Source organism: Coregonus clupeaformis, unplaced genomic scaffold (assembly GCF_020615455.1).
Source record: "Coregonus clupeaformis isolate EN_2021a unplaced genomic scaffold, ASM2061545v1 scaf2311, whole genome shotgun sequence".
In the NCBI taxonomy this organism is placed as follows: Eukaryota; Metazoa; Chordata; class Actinopteri; order Salmoniformes; family Salmonidae; genus Coregonus; species Coregonus clupeaformis.
In genome coordinates, this window is record NW_025535765.1 from 1,741 (window position 1) to 23,916 (window position 22,176).

Consider the following 22,176-nt stretch of genomic DNA (forward strand, 5'->3'; position numbering starts at 1 on the left):
ACTAGTACAGACTAAGGTCTCCACTAGTACGAGCCAGACCCATGCTGCGTTCACTGAGGGCCCGATTACGCGGTCACCAAGGTGCCCAGAGTATCGGCGCCCCCAGGCATTGTAACACAGCAGCTATCTGGGGACGGCGCATTATCGCAGACCAAGGTCTCGGTTAATGCGATTCAGACCCATGCTACGTTCACGGAGGGCAGGATTACTAACGTTATGGGTATAACCAAAGTATCAGCTCCCCTGACAGAACGAGCCAGTACTCACCACACTGAGCGTGAATCAACCCACCAGGGGTGCAGAGTTGAACACACACAGAAGGTGAAAGTTAAGAAGGTATCAAGGCGCCGCCTTGTTTTACCTCATAGAGACCTCATACTACAGACTTCTAGGAGTACTGTAGTGAAGGGCTCTGATAGCGAATTGCAGTCACCTAAGATGACGCCAATCGCTTGCTGGGGATGGTGCCCTGCCGCAGGCTGTGGCCTCGGTCAGTGCAATTCAGACCCGCGATGCGTTCAAGGAAGGCAGGAATACGACGGTTACGGGTTTAACCGACGTCCCTACTCCTCTTTCTTTCTCAGAACGCATTTCCTCTCCCTTTTACGGGAGGCCCACCTTGGGCTGTTCCACCACTTCAATGTTGGGGAACAGTGGCGGTAAGGGCCATAGAGGAATACAGGTCCTTCCTACTGGATGCACCACAGCTTCGCGCCCAGCCACTTTCTCTGCATTGCTGGCAGTGGCGAAGAAGCTGCACCCTCTCACGCTGGCTAGAACAGACGTTGCAGAAGGGTTATGCTCTCCAATTCCACCGGACCCCACCCCGTTCAGGGAGTGGTGGAGACGGTGATGAAAACGCCAGACAAAGTGGCCGCTCTGATGACAGAGATTACAGAACTTTTGGCGAAGGATTGCGGTGACAGTAGTTCCCCGGGGAGCAAAGGAACAAAGGGCTATATTCGCCTTATTTCCTAGTGCCCAAAAAGACGGGGGGGAGTGAGGCCGATTTTGGATTTACGCATTCTCAACGAGAGCATAACCAAACGGCCCTTCCGAATGCTAACGACAAAATGTCTGCTGGAATGTGTCCAGAGAGGGGACTTTTGTACGAGCATAGACCTAAAGGACGCGTACTTTCATGTGCGGTTCAGCCGCGTCACAGGAAGTTTCTGCGGTTCGCCTTTCAAGGGGTGGCGTACGAATACACGAGGATGCCATTTGGGTACACCCTGGCACCTCGCACATTTTCCAAGTGTGTGGAGGCGGCATTGGAACCGTTAAGCGTCGTCAGGGAATATGGCTACTAGCCTACCTGGACGACCTACTGGTTCTCGCCCGTCAGCAGAGCTGGCGATCACTCACACAACACAGACAGTGATGCATCTCACAAGTCTGGGGTTCGCTGAATTGGAAAAAGAGCGCGCCCTAGCCCACTCATCAGATTGTCTACCTGGGGATACAGCTAGACACTGTGAGGATGAGGGCTCGAATTCGGACCCCCGAAGGGTAGCCTTGTTGCTAGCCCTAAGGAAGTGTCGTCCGAATTACACGGTGACGGCGCTGTCACTTTTGGGTCTCATGTCGTCAGCCCACTCTGTGGTTCCGCTGGGACTCCTGCACATGTGCAGGACGCAGCGATGGTTCGCCCCAACCAAGACTAGACCCACTGCGTCAACGTCATTGGTTGGTGGTGGTTCCCCCTCTCGCTCAGTGCAGACCTAAACTATTGGAGAAACTTGCGCGTTCTCACGCACGGAGTCCCGATAGGAAAGGTGTCCTCTCACATCCCAGTATTCACGGATGCGTCCCTGACGGGATGGGGAGGGACATGTCAGACACAAGCGATAGGAGGTGTGTGGCCTCAATCAGGTCGTCACATCAACCTCCTGGAGTTGGAAACAGTTCGACTGGTTCTGACCCACTTCGCGTCTACCCTTCGGGGTCGCGATGTGCTGGTCTGGTCAGACAACCGGACCACAGTAGCCCACATAAATCGCCAGGGTGGAGTCAGGTCTCCTGCTCTCCATCGGGCAGCAGAGGAATTGTGGCTGTGGGCTCAAGAGCAACTTCGCTCATTGAGAGCAGCACACATTCCGGGCTACTTGAACGTAGGAGCAGACCTCATGTCAAGAGGGGGACCTCGAGACGACGAGTGGTGTCTGCATCCAGACATTGTTCTCCAGATTTGGGAACAATTCGGGAGAGCCGAGTGGACCTATTCGCGTCACGCGTGAACGCGCAATGTCCTCTGTGGTTCTCTCTGAGGGAACAGGACGAACCGCCACTGGGAAGGGACGCCTTTGCGCACCAACCGTGGCCGAGAGTTCTCCTGTATGCATTCTGGGAGGTAATGCCTTCTTCAGCACAATGGATTTGACGTCAGGGTATTACAACGTGCCCCTGCATGAAGAGGACAAGAAATACACTGCCTTTTCCTCCCCTTTAGGTCTGCACGAGTACAATCGGTTACCTCAGGGCCTCTGCAACAGCCCGGCTACTTTAATGAGAATGATGCTGACCATCTTTGGTGACCAAAACGTTCTAAGTCTCCTTTGTTACTTGGATGATCTGATGGTTTTTGCTAAGACGGAGGAAGAGAGTCTGCAGAGACTTGAGATGGTTTTTCAGCGGTTGCAGGAGCACAACCTTAAACTGTCTCCGTCTAAGTGCAAGTTTCTGAGGAGGTCTGTAAAGTTTTTGGGCCACATCATTTCTCAGGAGGGTGTAGCCACTGACCCTGCTAAAGTTCAAACCATTTTGAATGTGACTGAGAGTGAAGCTGAGAGTGAAGCTGATGGTGTCACACCGTCTCCTATCAAAATAGGTTATTTCCTTGGTATGGTAGTATACTATCAGCACTACATTGAGAATTGAGAATAAAATAAAAATGATATCCAGTACATACAGTGGGGAGACCAAGTATTTGATACACTGCCGATTTTGCAGGTTTTCCTACTTACAAAGCATGTAGAGGTCTGTAATTTTTATCATACGTACACTTCAACTGTGAGAGACGGAATGTAAAACAAAAATCCTGAAAATCATATTGTATGATTTTTAAGTAATTAATTAGCATTTTATTGCATGACATAAGTATTTGATACATCAGAAAAGCAGAACTTATTATTTGGTACAGAAACCTTTGTTTGCAATTACAGAGATCATACGTTTCCTGTAGGTCTTGACCAGGTTTGACACACACTGCAGCAGGGATTTTGGCCCGCTCCTCCATACAGACCTTCTCCAGATCCTTCAGGTTTCGGGGCTGAGATCCCCCAAAGCCTACAAGAATTCTGATAGTGAAACTCCACTCAGCTGGGATGGTGCTGTGCCTGATGTTGTTAACTTGGTTGAAGATGCTTTGTCAGTCTGGTCTGTGACAATCTACCAGGATTCTGATCAGTCGTCTGACACTACTAGTGTTGAGTCGGAAATTGAAAGTGTGCTGGCTCCGGATATGCTGATCTGTAGTACTCCCCAACCTGAGGTTAGACCTTTGAGCACGGTTGGTGCTGTCCGTGACATTCCTGCTAGGTTTTTGGGTGAGGGTGTTCGGACTAGACTAGGTAGATTTATTAATCCAGTGAATAGGCTAATCCAAACTATGTCTACACAGGAAATGAAACAATTCTTGGTTTCTCAGTGACGGTAGGATATTTCCAATACCTTTTCTTTGTTGTGTGTATGTGGTAATCTAAGTGGGTCTTAGAGTGATTTGTGGGTTTGTATAATATTTTTGACAATTCATGTAACTTTGTGTGTAGTTCATCAGCATAAAATGTATTTGGCATTTTTTGTATAGGGTTGAATAAGGGATTAGCTACCTCTTATTTTTCCTAATCCTTCACGGGATAGCTTTCCAGCTGATCGACCATTTGTGGGTCTAGAATTAAGGGACTACACTGGGTTACTCTGTCGCCCTGTGGGTGTGAAATGTTTTTTTCTTTCTTTGCTTTGTTACCTTCGAGGTAATGTGTTTTGTTTTGTGTTTATAATCTAGTGTAAAACAGTAGGGGTGAATGTAGTAGTGTGATGTTGTTCCCCTAGATTATGCACCAAGTTGCACACAAGGACAGTTAAACTAGGCCAGGTCAAGAGGGGATGTTAATAAGTTAATAATAATAATAATAATAATAATAATTCAATGTGGTTTTTATTTAATTACAGCTGCATAGCTAATGTAATTTTTGGTGTACAAACATTTTTATATATCTATATTGTAAATACACCTAATTGTAAAAGTTGTGTATATTTTGGTTTGGTCCATCGCGGGTTATCTGTATTTATGTACCCTCTTATTGTTCTCTTTTGCCTGTCCTTCAACTAGCAAGGTATGTTGTCCTTGGCGCCGTAATTTGTCAATATAAAACTGTGGTAAATTACACAAAGTGCTGTTACGCAACTGTAGGTTTTGTTACAATGTGGACAATATAAAGATTTATGTTAACAACTTTCACCAAGCTCGCTAATTTGGGTACCTATTGTAACTCGGGAGTATTTGGGTCAGTGTTTGAGTGAGTTTCTATGTGCTCACGCAGGTGCCCGAGAGCTGTGGCTGCACCAAGGGCTAACCTATTGTGTGTTGTCTCTTCGTGTACAGGTATGTCTTTTATTTTGTCAGAATTATGTTGTATATCATTTTACTTGTATTGTATAGTGTGTTAGGCACTGAATGTGTGCATGCAGCACCTGTTCTCTTTTGCCTGACCTTCAACTAGAAAGGTGCCCGAGAGCTGTGGCTGCACCAAGGGCTAACATCATTTTTTTGTCTCTTCGTGTGCAGGTCGAATAAAAATTATCCAACCATCAGAATTCCAGTTGTGGCAGTGTCCTAATTAAAAGTACACAACGCAGAACGAACCACGCTACATATGCATAATGATGTAGTAAACAACATCGCTCTGCGTGGGAACTTTTGGTGGGGGGAAGTAGCCTTTATAAGTCTCCATGGTGGGTAAAGACCATCACTTCGTTGTCTTGTTGGGAATAGTAATAATTTGTGACAGTACGCATTGTATTAGTCTAACGGTTGTTTTTAATTTAGTTTCTCACATTAAACAGACATTTGAGAAGGATTTGAGAAGCGAATTGCTTGCAGTTGTACCTATGACACACAGACACACTAAAGCTGTACAGTGTAGTTAGAAAAGTCAATTTACATTATTTGCAGATGTGTTCCCTTTTATTTACAAATCGAAAAATGTAACATTTGAAATGAATGTGGCAGAACAGTTAAGCATAGAGTTCCTGTGGGAGTCTTCTCCTTCAGTCTTTTTGCCTCCTATGCCTCGTTTCCTATTAGATGGGATTTTCCCAATGCCAAGTTCACCTGAGACAGCCGCTATCCAGTGTCATGTGTTGCTGAATTACAGATCTCGCTATCCCAATGTCGCTGCTGTCCATGGTGCTGAAATATCCAATCTCTGCTATTTGCATAAATAGGACCATCCACACTTGACACCACACACACAAGTTAATGCTAATATCACACACACTTTTGAACATTGCACAACTTGCAACAAGACACTGAAACAGCACTTAATTTCAAGTTTGTTTGTTTCTGAATAAAGATGCGAAGAATGAAATCAATGTGTGGAAGGAGATTGGACAATGTATAGGCATTCCCTATAGCTGTGTTTGACTGGAGCATGATCAGATTGCTTTGTTTCAGCCAGAATGGAAATTTGGTCTGAGAAACTATGCCCATTATAGCATGACTATTTCAGACAGAATTCACTTCATATTGTCTGTAAAAATATAAATAAGGCAATGTTTATATGACCCCCTTTCAAACATTCACATATGTATCATTTTCTTGCAGATATACAGTGCATTCAGAAAGTATTCATACCCCTTAACTTATTCCACATGTTGTTTTCTTACAGCCTGAATTCAAAATGGATTCAATTATAATATTTTCTCTCACGCAGCTACATACAATACCCCATAATGACAAAGTGAAAACACGTTTTTGAAATTTTTGCAAATGTATTGGAAATGAAATACAGAAATATCTCATTTATATAAGTATTCACACCCTGAGTCGATTAAAGCTGTGTCTTTCCGGGTAAGTCTCCAAGAGCTTTGCACAACTGGATTGTAAAATATATGCAATATACATTATATAGACAGCCATTTTTTTTTTGCCATAAGTTTTCAAGCCGAATTAAGTCAAAACTGTAACTAAGCCACTCAGGAACATTCAATGTCATCTTGGTAAGCAACTCCAGTGAATATTTGGCCTTGTGTTTTAGGTTATTGTCCTGCTGAAGAGGGAATTTGTCTCCCAGTGTCTGTTGGAAAGCAGACTGAACCAGGTTTTCCTCTAGGATTCTGACTGTACTTAGCTCTATTCCGTTTCTTTTTATCCTAAAAAAGTATCTAGTCCTTGCCAATGACATGCATACCCATAACATGATGCAGCCACCACCATGCTTGGAAATATGAAGAGTGGTACTCAGTGATGTGTTGTGTTGGATTTGCCCCAGACATTACACTTTGTATTCAGGACATAAAGTTAATTTCTTTGCCACATTATTTGCAGTTTTACTTTAGTGCCTTATTGCAAACACAATGCATGTACAGGTTTCCTTCTTTTCAGACATTTAGCAGACCTTAGACATTTAGCAGACGCTCTTATCCAGAGCGACTTACAGTTAGTGAGTGCATACTCTGTCAATTAGGTTAGTATTGTGGAGTAACTACAATGTTGATGATTCATCCTCAGTTTTCTCCTATCAAAGCCATTAAACTTTCTAACTGTTTTAAAGCCACCATTGGCCTCATGGTGAAATCCCTGATAGTTTTCCTTCCTCTCCGGCAGCTGAGTTAGAAAAGGACGCCTGTATTTTTGTAGTGACTGGGTGTATTAATACACCATCCAAAGCGTAATTAATACCTTCACCATGCTCAAAGGAATATTCAATGTCTGCTTTAATTGTACCCATCTACCAAAAGGTGCCCTACTTTGCGAGGCATTGGAAAACCTCCCTGGTCTTTGTGGTTGAATCTATGTTTCAAATTCACTGCTGGACTGAGGGACCTTATAGATAATTGTATGTGTTGGGTACAGAGATTATGTAGTCGTTTGAAAATCACTATTATTGCACACATAGTGAGTCCATCTAACTGATTATGTGACTTGTTAAGCACATTTTTACTCCTGAGATTATTTAGGCTTGCCATAACAAAGGGGTTGAAAACTAATTGATTAGATTACTAGATACTAGACTCTGTCAATATGTTTTTGGAAGTGGCTCTGCATTTCTTGCATACACATCATATTTATGTAAGGATTATGACGACCTTCTAAACAGGACAAAGCTGTTTATGTGTGTTCCCTTGTCTCCACTGTCACCACATCCCTCGATGTGTGCAAACAGAGCATCTATATCAGGGATGGGCAACTCCAGTCCTCGGGACCTGATTGGTGTTACACTTGTTCCCCAGCCCCAGCTAACACATTTGACTCTAATAATCAAGTACTCATGGGCTTCAGTTTAGAATGCAATAAGTTTAATCAGCTGTGTTTGCTAGGGATGGGGAAAAAGTGTGACACCACTCCGACCCCCAAGGACTGGAATTGTCCATGCCTGATCTATATGGTAGGACCAGTACCAGATTAATATGGAGGCGAAAGAAACGCACACCTATTTAGGGGAGGTGCTGGCTATCGGAGTAGAACACTTGAAAAAGAAAAGGAGAGCCTCACACTCTAGGAGCTCAGATGCAATAATTTAATAACTTAATAACCAACGTCAGGATACCCTGATGAAGACAGCTTGTCTGTCGAAACTTTGGTTATTAGGTTATTAAATGATTGCATCTGAGCTCCTAGAGTGTGCAGAAAAAGTGTGACACCACTCTGATCTAAAGTGTGTCCATCCCTGATCTATATGGTAGGAACAGTACCAGACCTGAATGAATGTGTCTGTTTTGAATATTCACGGAGACAGAATGATGTGGTTGATAGCAGAGACGTCATGCCCAAAGGGGGCACAGGGTCACCTGCCCCCTCAGATTTGTGATGTTTAAATTTGTCTTGTTATTTTTTCTCTGTCATACTACTAACCATGAAGTTGGCTTTAGCTAGCCCAGATAGGATCCCATTCTCCCAACCTAATAACTACACTGAACAAAAATATTAACGCAATATGTAAAGTGTTGGTCCCATGTTTCATGAGCTGAAATAAAAGCGTGAAATATTTTGTTCTCACAAAAAGCTTATTTTTCTCAAATTGTGTGCACAAATTTGTTTACATCCCTGTAAGCGAGCATTTCTCCTTTGCCAAGATAATCCATCCACCTGACAAATATGGCATATCAAGAAGCTGATTAAACAGCATGATAATTACACAGGTGCACCTTGTGCTGAGGACAATAAAATGCCACTCTAAAATGTGCAGTTTTGTCACACAACACAATGCACAGATGTTTCAAGTTTTGAGGCAGCGTGCAATTGGCTTACGGACTGCAGGAATGTCCACCAGAGCTGTTAACAGATACGTTTATGTTAATTTCTCAACCATAAGCCAAGGCGGCTTTAGAGAATTTGGCAGTACTTCTAACTGGCCTCACGAATTCAGACCACTTGTAAAGCAGCGTATGGGCGAGCTGTTGGCTGATGTCAACGTGAATGCTCCATGGTGGCAGTGGGGTTATGGTATGGGCAGGCATAAGCTACGGACAATGAACACAATTGCATTTATCGATGACAATTTTAATGCACAGTTATACCGTGGGATAGTGTACGTGCACAAAGTGAGTTTGTAACATGTATATCATTCTTACTTGTTGTTCTTTATATTTACTACCATTGCCTATTGTAAGTTGCCTCTCTGTGTTTTACTGTGTTGTGTAATACTCCGCAGGTAGCATTATGCCATTAATACAGCCCTTCCTTTGTTAATAGCGTTGTTGCTCTACTTGTGCTATCAGATATTGTGCATATTCATTACCCCTGTCCATTACAGGACCACTATCATTCCACTACCTTTCCATGTCCATTTCATCCGTGTGTGTCAATAAAGTATCCTTGAATGTAACTCTGAGGTTGCCTTATTCCCCTCTTACCGGGGGAGGTGAAAGCGCAACCTGGTCTCAGAACATTTCGTATTATTCTGTATGTACAAAGCTGTGATCAAGGCAAAGGGTGGCTACTTTGAAGAATCTCAAATCTGAAATATATTTTGATATGTGTAACACGTTTTTGGTTACTACATGATGCCATATGTGTTATTTAATAGTTTTGATGTCTTCACTATTATTCTACAATGTAGAAAATACACAAGAAACAGAGGAGGAGAAACTATCCAACACCCTGGGAGAGAGAACGAGTGACCTCAGTCGAACTCACAGCCAGAAAGATGGGTTAGATACAGGAGAGGAGGAGGTTACCCCGGATGCCATCACCCCTGCTCCTGTGAACAAGGAATGAGAGGGGAAGCCTTCTAATCAGGCCAACGGGCAGGCGGAGCGAGAGGTCACAGTGATAGTGATTCACACCCAGAGAGAGACAGACAACCCATACAACCTGTTGGCTGAGATTAACCACACAGAGGTAGAGGCAGAGGGCCTTCAGGGCAAGCCAGTCAGCCTGCCTGCTCTGATCCTCAAGTCAATTGTATTTAAATTCATATTCATTAAAGATTTTTAGTCAAGACTTGAAAAGTGCCATTTATTTCAAATGATAATTATTCAGTGTCTGCAACCCTCAAGAACCAGGATGAGTCTGGGTTCCCCTTTAACTGGGCAAACACAACTATATATAGCATATTGTCATAGACTAGGCCGAAACGTTAATCTTTTAACCTTGCTTAAATAAAACAATGCATTTTTAATAGTGAGCAAGAGTTTTCTATGATGATTAAAGTTGTTTTGTCGCGCCCTCCACTTTTTTGTCAAATAATACATCTAAAAAAAATGTAATAAGTTAATTATTAAAAGCATTAAAATTGGGATTGGGATGTTTCCCACCTATTTATACAACCTACTCCACAAAGTTTAGAGAAATGTTCTGAAATTAATTAAGAATTAAACAGAAGAAAATCAGAATTGAAGGCAACTATAATGCAAAGAATTTAATGGTATATGGTTCAATCCTGTTTCTGGTCTAATGAATAATTAATATTGTTCCTCCTCTTCCTTGTGGCAAGCGCAGCAGCACACTGCCCTCCAAAGCCTGCAAAAAAAACGCTGGACTGCCCCGTTCCTCGCCCTGCATTGAACATCCAGTGTCACGTCCTTGGTGACGTGTGGGGTGACGTCCAGGGTGACCACAGCAACATCCTCTAGAAAGGGACAAAAGCGGGACAGAATGTAAATAAATGCAAACCGTAGGTTCTAAACACTGGCCAGTTGAATGGTATCTTTTATTTCAGCTCATGAAACATGGGACCAACACTTTACATGTTATCATGATGAACGGCACCTGTCAGAGTGCTTTCTATAAGTCTTACTCACCTGCTTGGATGTCAGATGGCAGAGTGGCGTAGAAGGCCACCATGAGAGGCTTTTCTTCAGGTGTGACGTCCACAACCTCCAAGATTGAAGAAGCAGGGTATGCATCTGTGTTAGGGGTGAGGTCCACAAGCTGCAGGTGGGAAGAAGCAGGATCTGCCTCTGTGTTTGGGGTGATGTCCACAACCTCTAGGTTGGAAGAAGCCGGGTCTGCATCTGTGTTAGGGGTGATGTCCACAAACTCCAGGTTGGAAGAAGCCGGGTCTGTCTCTGTGTTAGGGGTGGTTTCCACAACCTTCTGACAGGTAGAAGCCGGGTCTAACTCTGTGTTAGGGGTGATGACCACAAACTTCAGGTGGGTAGAAGCCGTATCAGCCTCTGTGTTAGGGGTGATGTCCACAAGCTCCTTGTGGGAAGAAGCCAGGTGTGCCTCTTTGTTAGGGGTGATGTCCACAACCTCCTGGTGGGAAGAAGCAAGGTGTGCCTCTTTGTTAGGGGTGATGTCCACAACCTCCAGGTGAGAAGAAGTCGGGTCTGCCTCTGTGTTAGGGGTGATGTCCACAACCTCCAGGTGGAAAGATGCTGGGTCTGCCTCTGAGTTATGGGTGATGTCAACAACCTCCAGGTGGGAAGAAGCCAGGTGTGCCTCTGTGTTAGGGGTGATGTCCAAAACCACTATGTGGGAAGAAGCCGGGTCTTCCTCTCTGCTACGGGTGATGTCAACAACATCTAGGTGGGGAGAAGCTGGGTCAAACTCTGTGTTAGGGGTGAATCCCTCAACCTCCAGGTGGGCAGAAGCCGGGTCTTTCTCTGTGTTAGGGGTGATGTCCACAACCTCCGGGTGGGAAGAAGCTGGGTCTGCCTCTGTGTTATGGGGGATTTCCACAACCTCCAGGTGAGAAGAAGCCTGGTCTGCATCTGTGTTAGGGGTGACAATTAAAATCCTGATTGGATCTACTACTACAAGGCCCCAGGATGTCATGACAAAAGGCATCTGTCAGAGTGCTTTCTATGAGTGCTACTCACCTGCTTGGATATCAGCTGGTAGTGTGGCGGAGAAGGCCACCACTAGGACAGGGGGAACTCGCAGGGTGTCTGCAGTAGGCTGGAAGTAGCTTTTCACCTCGTCCGCCACAAAGGCACAGACAGAGCTCATAAAAAAGGGGGTCTTGAGGTCATCCAGGGAGAAGGACTGGCTGATTCTCCCGAGGATCGACCTCACAGAGTCAAAAGCAGCAGCCCGGGAGAAAGGGGTGTGAGGAGAAGAGGCCTTCAACGTGTTGGAGAGCTTCTCCCCTACGGCCACCACCATACTCACAGCCATCCCGCTTAGGAGGATGGGGTGATCTGAATGGCCTTCCTCTGGCTGAAGCCACAGGGCCAGGAGGATCCTGGGCACCAGCTCCACCACCACCTGGGATGGGCTGAGCAGGTTGCTACAGGGCTTATTGGACAGCTTGTCCAGAATGCTCCTCACAGCTCTCTCCACGATGATGTGGACCTTGGGGGTCGCTGAAATCAACAAAAAGCAGCAGAGAAAGCTAAACGATGTGCAATGTTCACACAGAGAACACTGCCCTAGTTATTTTCTGCATAGCTCCAGATGTGTAGATGAATGGAGCAAGCTGTATGCAGGGCAGTACATGGAACTCACATGTCAGCGCCAGCTGGAGAGGTGGTGTGCATAGAGCGTCGGAGCTTGCAGACAGCCTTGTGCTCCATGTCAATCATTTTTAGGCAGGTGTTTACTTCCCAGGTCTGCCGTAGGAAACAGGAAGTCCCATTAGTGTAATTTCACAACAGATATATTCTGCTGTACTAACTAGTTGCTGAAAGGCTAGAAAGGAGCTCACTGACTGATAGTCTAAGTCTCTAACTCTCATTCTCTTACCAGCCGAGCGAGTTCGTTCCCCTCCTCCAGGGTTTCCTTCCACACCCTTCAAATAAAACACAAAGCATTTCAACTTTCCTGGCTTCCTATTTATCTGTTGTTTATTTTACCCACACCTCCTGGAGTGCTGCTGGTGACAGAGAATGGCAGTGAAGGTGAGAGCTGACGTGGTACTCACCTCTCCCTAAGGGATTTTTTGCCCTGAGACACCAGCCAGTCGCTCATGTGCTCCATGGTGACATGGGGCGAGACCTGGCCTCGACTCTGGAGCAGCAGATAGTGGACCATGAACTTCTTCTGCAAGATGAGGTAAGGTGTGAGACCGTGCCACTAAAGACCATATAATGTGCTTTCAGAAGGGCCTCTCGCAACATTTCACAACTGCTCATGTCTCACAATTTGCAAGTGATATTAAAAACTCTTATGACCATCTTCTCTAAACTGTCTTGAAATAAAACTCTTGTTTTGGGATTAAATCTATCTATTTTTTTCTGTGGTTACTGTTTTTGTTGGGTGAATCTTACCTGTTTATTGTAATATGCTTCCTCCCAGCAGGCCTGCAGAGTCTGAAAATAAAGGCTGCTTCTACAGAATTCCTTTGAAGATAATTAAAACAAATATGCTTTATTAGGTACATTATGCACAGGCATTTACAGTATGCCAAAAGGAATATCTCCTAAGATTACCTTAGTGGGACCATAAGTGAACTCAGGAATGCTCCCAACCCTATCCATGGTCAGAGGGGGGACGAAATGCAGCGCTATAAATATACGGGATGCTCTAGAGATAACAGGAATGACTTAAAGTCGCGAATGATCAATGCCTGTGGAGTCGTCCAATATGCTGCGCTGAGAATTGAGTTGTAGGCGATATTTGGATATGTTTGGAGCAATTTACATGTTTACATTCTATTGCCATGGAGAAATTGAGTTTCTAGAACCTGTTTTCTTCTATGTCTTTATTTCGTGAAATATTAAGATCTTTATTTTGTCATAATGTGTATATGAGGACGTTGGAGCCCGTTCCGATTCATGACGCGGTTATCCAGGTGCATGTTGCATAGACCTACTAATCCAACCTTGGCTTACAAGTTAAATTAAATTAGTATACATGCCTATACAAATCTATTGACCACATCCATTTAAATCAATGATTGTCAATTGAAAATGTGGTAGTTGTGTTATCCTGTTGTGCGTGTCAGGGCTCCTCTTAAGCACGTTATTCCAATATTTCCTAGAATTGACGCAGGTTACACTTTTGCAAAACTACTAGGTTAAAAATAAGAGCATGAATGACAATAAAGGTATGACTTGAATTATATGTGTAGTAGTGTGATGTTGTTTCCCTAGATTATGCACCAAATTGCACACAAGGACAGTTCAAGTAGGCCAGGTCAAGAGGGGATGTTAATAAGTTAATAATAATAATAATTCAATGTGGTTTCTTTATTTAATTACAGCTGCATAGCTAATGTAATTTTTTTGGTGTACAAACATTTTTATGTATCTATATTGTAATTACACCTAATTGTAAAAGTTGTGTATATTTTGGTTTGGTCCATTGCGGGTTATCTGTATTTATGTACCCTGTTATTGTTCTCTTTTGCCTGTCCTTCAACTAGCAAGGTATGTTGTCATTGGCGCCGTAATTTGTCAATATAAAACTGTGGTAAAGTTACACAAAGTGCTGTTACGCAACTACAGGTTTTGTTACAATGTGGACAATATAAAGATGTATGTCAACAACTTTCACCGAGCTCGCTAATTAGGGTACCTATTGTAACTCGGGAGTATTTGGGACAGTGTTTGAGTGAGTTTCTATGTGCTCACGCAGGTGCCCGAGAGCTGTGGCTGCACCAAGGGCTGAGCTATTGTGTGTTGTCTCGTGGTGTGCAGTTATGTCTTTTATTTTGTCAGAATTATGTTGTATATCATTTTACTTGTATTGTATAGTGTGTTGTTAGGCACTGAATGTGTGCATGCAGCACCTGTTCTCTTTTGCCTGACCTTCAACTAGCAAGGTGCCCGAGAGCTGTGGCTGCACCAAGAGCTAACATATTGTGTGTTGTCTCTTCGTGTGCAGGTCGAATAAAAATTATCCAACCATCAGAATTCCAGTTGTGGCAGTGTCCTAATTACGTGACCTGCCGACTGGTCAGCTCAAGCCGACCGCCGGAGCTGTGCGTGTGGATGAGGTGCACGACCTGCGCATGTGAATTTGTTGATGGCTTACTGTAAGTGAATATATACTGTAAACAGTGAAAGTGAATGTAGCATATTCATTAGATACAGGTATTCGTGCTTATTTGTATGTTTTGGATGAATTTTTTTATTGCATTATTTTTTTGGGGGTATTTGAATGCACTAAATTACATTGTATTTTAGTGCTCTGTTGAGCCATGGAAGATTCTCAAATCCGTAAGACTTGTTATGCTGGGGATTTTAGTGTGGGTAGAGGGAGGGGTGTCCTTCCATTTACACCAATTGTACAGTCAGCTCCTGGGAGTAGAGCGTTTGGTAGTCCTGAGTTTGCAAGCACTGGGAGGGGTAGGCTGTTTGTTCCACCTGACCAGGGTATCCCACCTCTGTCTTTTGATGTACCATCATCCACAGTACTCGGTGATAATGGGACGCCTCCGAGTCAGCTTAGTGACCTTATTAAGCAGATTGGTTCAGAGATAGGAGAATCTATCAGAGCGAGTTTACTGCAGCCTGGGGTTTCAAGTCTTTCTCCTGCCTGTCCCCCTCACCAACCCCAGCAGTTTCCCCTGCCTGAGCAGTGTGGGTCAACCTTTATTGATGCGTCCAAGCTGAATCTGGTTGTGAAGTCAGATGTTAGTGCTCCACCTCTTTTTAGGGGTGATGGCTCAGATAAGTACTCTGTCCTGGAGTGGGAGGAGTTAATGGAAGTCTACCTAGAGAAGAGGGGTTACACTGGGTCTGGGAATGTTGGGGAGGTGATGTCTAGGCTCATGGGGAGGGCACGGGATGTGACCAAAATCTGGAAGCGTAACAACCTTGTTGTCACAGATGTTAAGGCGGTGTTCAGTGTTTTCAAGCAACACTTTGGGGATACTGTCTGCTCAGGTATGCCATTAGCTAATTTCTATTCAATCAAACCATATGCTAATGAGGGTCCAATAGATTTCTGGATTAGGCTTAACAAAGCTGCAGAGGCAGCCGAACAGTACCTTGTGAGTGAGGGCAGGACCTTACCCAATCAGTGCTCAGAGTTGGCAGTCATGTTTGTACGCAACTGTCCTGATAAAGAGTTGGCCCAAGTGTTCAAGAGCAAACCCATTCGTGACTGGACAGCCAGTGAGGTACAGGATCGGTTGGATGAACTGTTAAGGGAACGTAAAGCATGTAGAACACAACTTTCACAGCAGGTTGCTGCTGTTTTTGACTGCCCTCAGGAGGGAGTGGGTCCTGTGAAAATACCTAATGTGTCATCTTTTTCTCAATGTGGCCGTGAACCAGACCAGGCACCATCTGTATCTGAGGGTGGGACATTAAAGAAAGTTTTGACTTTGTTAGAGAAGGCTCCGGTCAGCAATACTCAGCAATACTCAGTCTGTGAGTGGCGCAGTGGTCTAAGGCACTACATCGCAGTGCTAGCTGTGCCACTAGAGATCCTGGTTTGAATCCAGGCTCTGTCGTAGCCGGCCGCGACCGGGAGACCCATGGGGCGGCGCGCAATTGGCCCAGCGTCGTCCAGGGTAGGGGAGGGAATGGCCGGCTCAGTTCGTAGAGCATGGTGTTTGCAACGCCAGGGTTGTGGGTTCGATTCCCACGGGGGGTATGAAAGTATGTAGCCTAGTTGCAGTATGTAGCCTAGTTGCAGTATGTAGCCTAGTTGCAGGATGTAGCCTAGTTGCAGGATGTAGCCTAGTTGCAGGATGTAGCCTAGTTGCAGGATGTAGCCTAGTTACAGGATGTAGTCTAGTTGCAGTACGTAGTATAGTTGCAGTACGTAGTCTAGTTGCAGTACGTAGCCTAGTTGCAGTACGTAGCCTAGTTGCAGTACGTAGCCTAGTTGCAGTACATAGCCTAGTTGCAGTATGTAGCCTAGTTGCAGGATGTAGCCTAGTTGCAGGATGTAGCCTAGTTGCAGGATGTAGCCTATGTGCAGGAAGTAGCCTAGTTGCAGGAAGTAGCCTAGTTGCAGGAAGTAGCCTAGTTGCAGGAAGTAGCCTAGTTGTAGGAAGTAGCCTAGTTGCAGGATGTAGCCTAGTTGCAGGATGTAGCCTAGTTGCAGTACGTAGCCTAGTTGCAGTACGTAGCCTAGTTGCAGTATGTAGCCTAGTTGCAGGATGTAGCCTAGTTGCAGGATGTAGCCTAGTTGCTGTATGTAGCCTAGTTGCAGTATGTAGCCTAGTTGCAGGATGTAGCCTAGTTGCAGTACTTAGCCTAGTTGCAGTACGTAGCCTAGTTGCTGTATGTAGCCTAGTTGCAGGATGTAGCCTAGTTGCTGTATGTAGCCTAGTTATAGTATGTAGCCTAGTTGCAGTATGTAGCTTAGTTGCAGTATGTAGCTTAGTTGCAGTATGTAGCTTAGTTGCAGTATGTAGCCTAGTTGCAGGATGTAGCCTAGTTGCAGGATGTAGCCTAGTTGCAGGATGTAGCCTAGTTGCAGGTTGTAGCCTAGTTGCAGTATGTAGCCTAGTTGCTGTATGTAGCTTAGTTGCTGTATGTAGCCTAGTTGCAGTACGTAGCCTAGTTGCAGGATGTAGCCTAGTTGCAGGATGTAGCCTAGTTGCAGGATGTAGCCTAGTTGCAGTACGTAGCCTAGTTGCAGTATGTAGCCTAGTTGCAGGATGTAGCCTAGTTGCAGGATGTAGCCTAGTTGCAGGATGTAGCCTAGTTGCAGGATGTAGCCTATGTGCAGGAAGTAGCCTAGTTGCAGGAAGTAGCCTAGTTGCAGGAAGTAGCCTAGTTGCAGGAAGTAGCCTAGTTGTAGGAAGTAGCCTAGTTGCAGTATGTAGCCTAGTTGCAGTATGTAGCCTAGTTGCAGTACTTAGCCTAGTTGCAGTACGTAGCCTAGTTGCTGTATGTAGCCTAGTTGCAGTACGTAGCCTAGTTGCTGTATGTAGCCTAGTTGCAGTATGTAGCCTAGTTGCAGGATGTAGTATAGTTGCAGTACGTAGTCTAGTTGCAGTACGTAGCCTAGTTGCAGTACGTAGCCTAGTTGCAGTACGTAGCCTAGTTGCAGTACGTAGCCTAGTTACAGTACATAGCCTAGTTGCAGTATATAGCCTAGTTGCAGGATGTAGCCTAGTTGCAGGATGTAGCCTAGTTGCAGGATGTAGCCTATGTGCAGGAAGTAGCCTAGTTGCAGGAAGTAGCCTAGTTGCAGGATGTAGCCTAGTTGCAGGATGTAGCCTAGTTGCAGGACGTAGCCTAGTTGCAGTATGTAGCCTAGTTGCAGTATGTAGCCTAGTTGCAGTACGTAGCCTAGTTGCAGTATGTTGCCTAGTTGCAGTATGTAGCTTAGTTGCAGTATGTAGCTTAGTTGCAGGATGTAGCCTAGTTGCAGGATGTAGACTAGTTGCAGGATGTAGCCTAGTTGCAGTATGTAGCCTAGTTGCAGTATGTTGCCTAGTTGCAGGATGTAGCCAGGTTGCAGGATGTAGACTAGTTGCAGGATGTAGCCTAGTTGCAGTATGTAGCCTAGTTGCAGTATGTTGCCTAGTTGCAGGATGTAGCCTAGTTGCAGTACGTAGCCTAGTTGCAGTATGTAGCCTAGTTGCTGTATGTAGCCTAGTTGCAGGAAGTAGCCTAGTTACAGTATGTAGCTTAGTTGCAGGATGTAGCCTAGTTGCAGTATGTAGCCTAGTTGCTGTATGTAGCCTAGTTGCAGGATGTAGCCTAGTTGCAGTATGTAGTTTAGTTGCAGTATGTAGCTTAGTTACAGTACGTAGCCTAGTTGCAGTACGTAGCCTAGTTGCAGGATGTAGCCTAGTTGCAGTACGTAGCCTAGTTGCAGTACGTAGCCTAGTTGCAGTACGTAGCCTAGTTGCTGGACGTAGCCTAGTTGCAGGATGTAGCCTAGTTGCTGTATGTAGCCTAGTTGCAGTATGTAGCCTAGTTGCAGTATGTAGCTTAGTTGCAGTACGTAGCCTAGTTACAGTACGTAGCCTAGTTGCAGTATATAGCCTAGTTGCAGGATGTAGACTAGTTGCAGGATGTAGCCTATGTGCAGGAAGTAGCCTAGTTGCAGGATGTAGCCTAGTTACAGTACATAGCCTAGTTGCAGTATATAGCCTAGTTGCAGGATGTAGCCTAGTTGCAGTATGTAGCTTAGTTGCAGTATGTTGCCTAGTTGCAGGATGTAGCCTAGTTGCAGTATGTAGCCTAGTTGCAGGATGTAGCCTAGTTGCAGTATGTAGCCTAGTTGCAGGATGTAGCCTAGTTGCAGGATGTAGCCTAGTTGCAGTATGTAGCCTAGTTGCAGGATGTAGCCTAGTTGCAGTATGTAGCCTAGTTGCAGGATGTAGCCTAGTTGCAGTATGTAGCCTAGTTGCAGTATGTAGCCTAGTTGCAGTATGTAGCCTAGTTGCAGTATGTAGCCTAGTTGCAGTATGTAGCCTAGTTGCAGGATGTAGCCTAGTTGCAGTATGTAGCCTAGTTGCAGTATGTAGCCTAGTTGCAGTATGTAGCCTAGTTGCAGGATGTAGCCTAGTTGCAGGATGTAGCCTAGTTGCAGGATGTAGCCTAGTTGCAGTATGTAGCCTAGTTGCAGGATGTAGCCTAGTTGCAGTATGTAGCCTAGTTGCAGTATGTAGCCTAGTTGCTGGATGTAGCCTAGTTGCAGTACGTAGCCTAGTTGCAGTATGTAGCCTAGTTGCTGGATGTAGCCTAGTTGCAGTATGTAGCCTAGTTGCAGTATGTAGCCTAGTTGCAGTACGTAGCCTAGTTGCAGTATGTAGCCTAGTTGCTGTATGTAGCCTAGTTGCAGGATGTAGCCTAGTTGCTGGATGTAGCCTAGTTGCAGTATGTAGCCTAGTTGCAGTATGTAGCCTAGTTGCAGGATGTAGCCTAGTTGCAGTACGTAGCCTAGTTGCAGTATGTAGCCTAGTTGCTGGATGTAGCCTAGTTGCAGTACGTAGCCTAGTTGCAGTATGTAGCCTAGTTGCAGGATGTAGCCTAGTTGCAGGATGTAGCCTAGTTGCAGGATGTAGCCTAGTTGCAGTATGTAGCCTAGTTGCAGTACGTAGCCTAGTTGCAGTACGTAGCCTAGTTGCAGTACGTAGCCTAGTTGCAGTACGTAGCCTAGTTGCAGTACGTAGCCTAGTTGCAGTACGTAGCCTAGTTGCAGTACGTAGCCTAGTTGCAGTATGTAGCCTAGTTGCAGTATAGGCTAGTTAGTCTCCTGAGTGGCTCAGTGGTCTAAGGCACTACATCGCAGTGCTAGCTGTGCCACTAGAGATCCTGGTTCGAATCCAGGCTCTGTCGTAGCCGGCCGTGACCGGGAGACCCATGGGGCGGCGCGCAATTGGCCCAGCGTCGTCCAGGGTAGGGGAGGGAATGGCCGGCAGGGATGTAGCTCAGTTGATAGATCATGGCGTTTGCAACTCCAGGGTTGTGGGTTCGATTCCCACAGGGGGTATGAAAAAAATAAATAATGTAAGTCGCTCTGGATAAGAGCGTCTGCTAAATGACGTAAATGTAAATGTAAATGTTGCAGGATGTAGCCTAGTTGCAGGATGTAGCCTAGTTGCTGTATATAGTCTAGTTGCAGTACGTAGCCTAGTTGCAGTACGTAGCCTAGTTGCAGTACGTAGCCTAGTTGCCGTACGTAGCCTAGTTGCAGGATGTAGCCTAGTTGCAGGATGTAGCCTAGTTGCAGGATGTAGCCTAGTTGCAGTACGTAGCCTAGTTGCAGTACGTAGCCTAGTTGCAGTACGTAGCCTAGTTGCAGTACGTAGCCCTAGTTGCAGGATGTAGCCTAGTTGCTGGATGTAGCCTAGTTGCAGTACGTAGCCTAGTTGCAGTACGTAGCCTAGTTGCAGTACGTAGCCTAGTTGCAGGATGTAGCCTAGTTGCAGTACGTAGCCTAGTTGCAGGATGTAGCCTAGTTGCAGTACGTAGCCTAGTTGCAGGATGTAGCCTAGTTGCAGTATAGGCTAGTTAGAGCCATAAATATTCAGCTGCCAGCTGAATTAACCAAGCCATAAGAATGTATTGCTAAACTAGTACGAATGTATTCCTGTATACTAGCTGAATATGAAATGGCTATAACACTTCTTTGCTCTTCCCTACAGGACAATGAGAAGCGGACACTGTTGCATGCAGCTGCCTATCTAGGAGATGCAGAAATTCTAGAGCTTCTCATACTATCAGGTAAGGTTATCATTGATGAGATGGATTACGCTACGACTCATGTCCGTCGGTCTTTGACTTCTGTTTTGATGCTGGTTGTGTTTGAATGTGAATGTTTACCTCATACTTATCCCCATTCAGATCTTATGTGCAGCTGATGTGTTTAAGAGGTCATTTTAATGAAGGCCATTGACAGCTGAAACGTCCCTATTTTAACTTGATAAGTGAAGCATCCAGATTTTAACTGTGAGCGACAGTCAAACCTTTTCCTTCCGAATGCCCTCATGATTTTGTGTTGCACCTCGTCTCACGTTGGCTGGGCTCCTCCTACTCCTCTCCACTCAGTGCCATTTTCTTTAGAGTGATGCTGTGTAATGAAAGTCCCCGTCCCGGAATAGCGCTCTACAAGAGGCTTTCTGCGCGTTCCAAATGGCACCCTATTCCCTACATAGTGCACTACTTTTGACCTGGGCCCTGGTCAGAAGTAGTGAGCTATAAAGGGAATAGGGTGTTGTTTTGGACACATCCTTTCTGTGCTCCAGCAATTTAAAGGATGTTGCCTCATCAACCCCAGTGGCCTAACTAACCCTATAGTCTCTGTCCCCTGTCGGTCTGTCCCCTGTCGGTCTGTCCCCCTGTCGGTCTGTCACCTGTTTTTCTGTCTGTGTCCCAGGAGCCAGAGTAAATGCCAAAGACAACAAGTGGCTCACTCCTCTGCACCGGGCCTTGGCTTCCTGCAGTGAGGTACGTGTACTGATACTGTCAGCCCTCACACACACTCCTGTGCATATGTGTTTGACTGTTAAGTGTGTTGTGATTTTTAAATGCACTTTAAACAAAGTTGAACATGATTTGAACTGTGTTCCTGTAGGAGGCTGTCCAGGTGTTATTGAAACACTCTACTGACGTGAACGCCAGGGACAAGAACTGGCAAACGCCGCTCCACATCGCTGCGGCCAATAAGGCAGTCCGCTGTGCCGAGGCCCTGGTCCCTCTCCTCAGCAACGTGAACGTGTCAGACCGGGCCGGGCGCACGGCGCTGCACCATGCAGCCTTCAGTGGACACCAGGAGGTTAGCAATTAGCATGGACATGATTACACACTGTAGTCTACACTTTATACCTGTCCTATCCCCACGTTGAGCTTACTGTGCATCCGATTACTTACAATGGTTGTATGTAGGGCTGTGACGGTAATTGGATAACCGTGACATTGACGGTTTTGGATGAAGAACGCCATGAAAATAAAATTACCGTCAAAACCAAGTATGATTTTCTCTCCATAAAATGTTTTATCACCTTTTATTTTAATGTAGATATACTTTATCCATAGCGGGAGTGTTAACTCTTGATTATATGGTATTGTTTTGCTGACTTAGTTGGAGGAGATATAGACAGTTTAATAGATGGACTATCTTTTGATGCACCGCAATCACCAAATCTGCTCTATGCGCGAATAGGAGAGAATCTTTGAAGGTCAATTCAGGTTAATTGAAGAGGGGGG

General features: G+C 45.2%; 1 long non-coding RNA gene across 2 annotated transcripts; it reads left to right on the top strand.

The window, feature by feature from the left end:
- The first annotated feature begins 4,584 nt into the window (after nt 1-4,584).
- Nucleotides 4,585-21,912, top strand: LOC123488447. 2 transcript variants are annotated; one of them, XR_006660087.1, is made up of 3 exons: nt 4,585-4,603; nt 21,347-21,417; nt 21,545-21,912. It is a non-coding gene; the product is annotated as an uncharacterized LOC123488447 (long non-coding RNA). The 2 variants fall into 2 exon arrangements; XR_006660086.1 differs by lacking the exon at nt 4,585-4,603 and adding an exon at nt 20,612-20,694.
- Nucleotides 21,913-22,176: the final 264 nt, after the last annotated feature.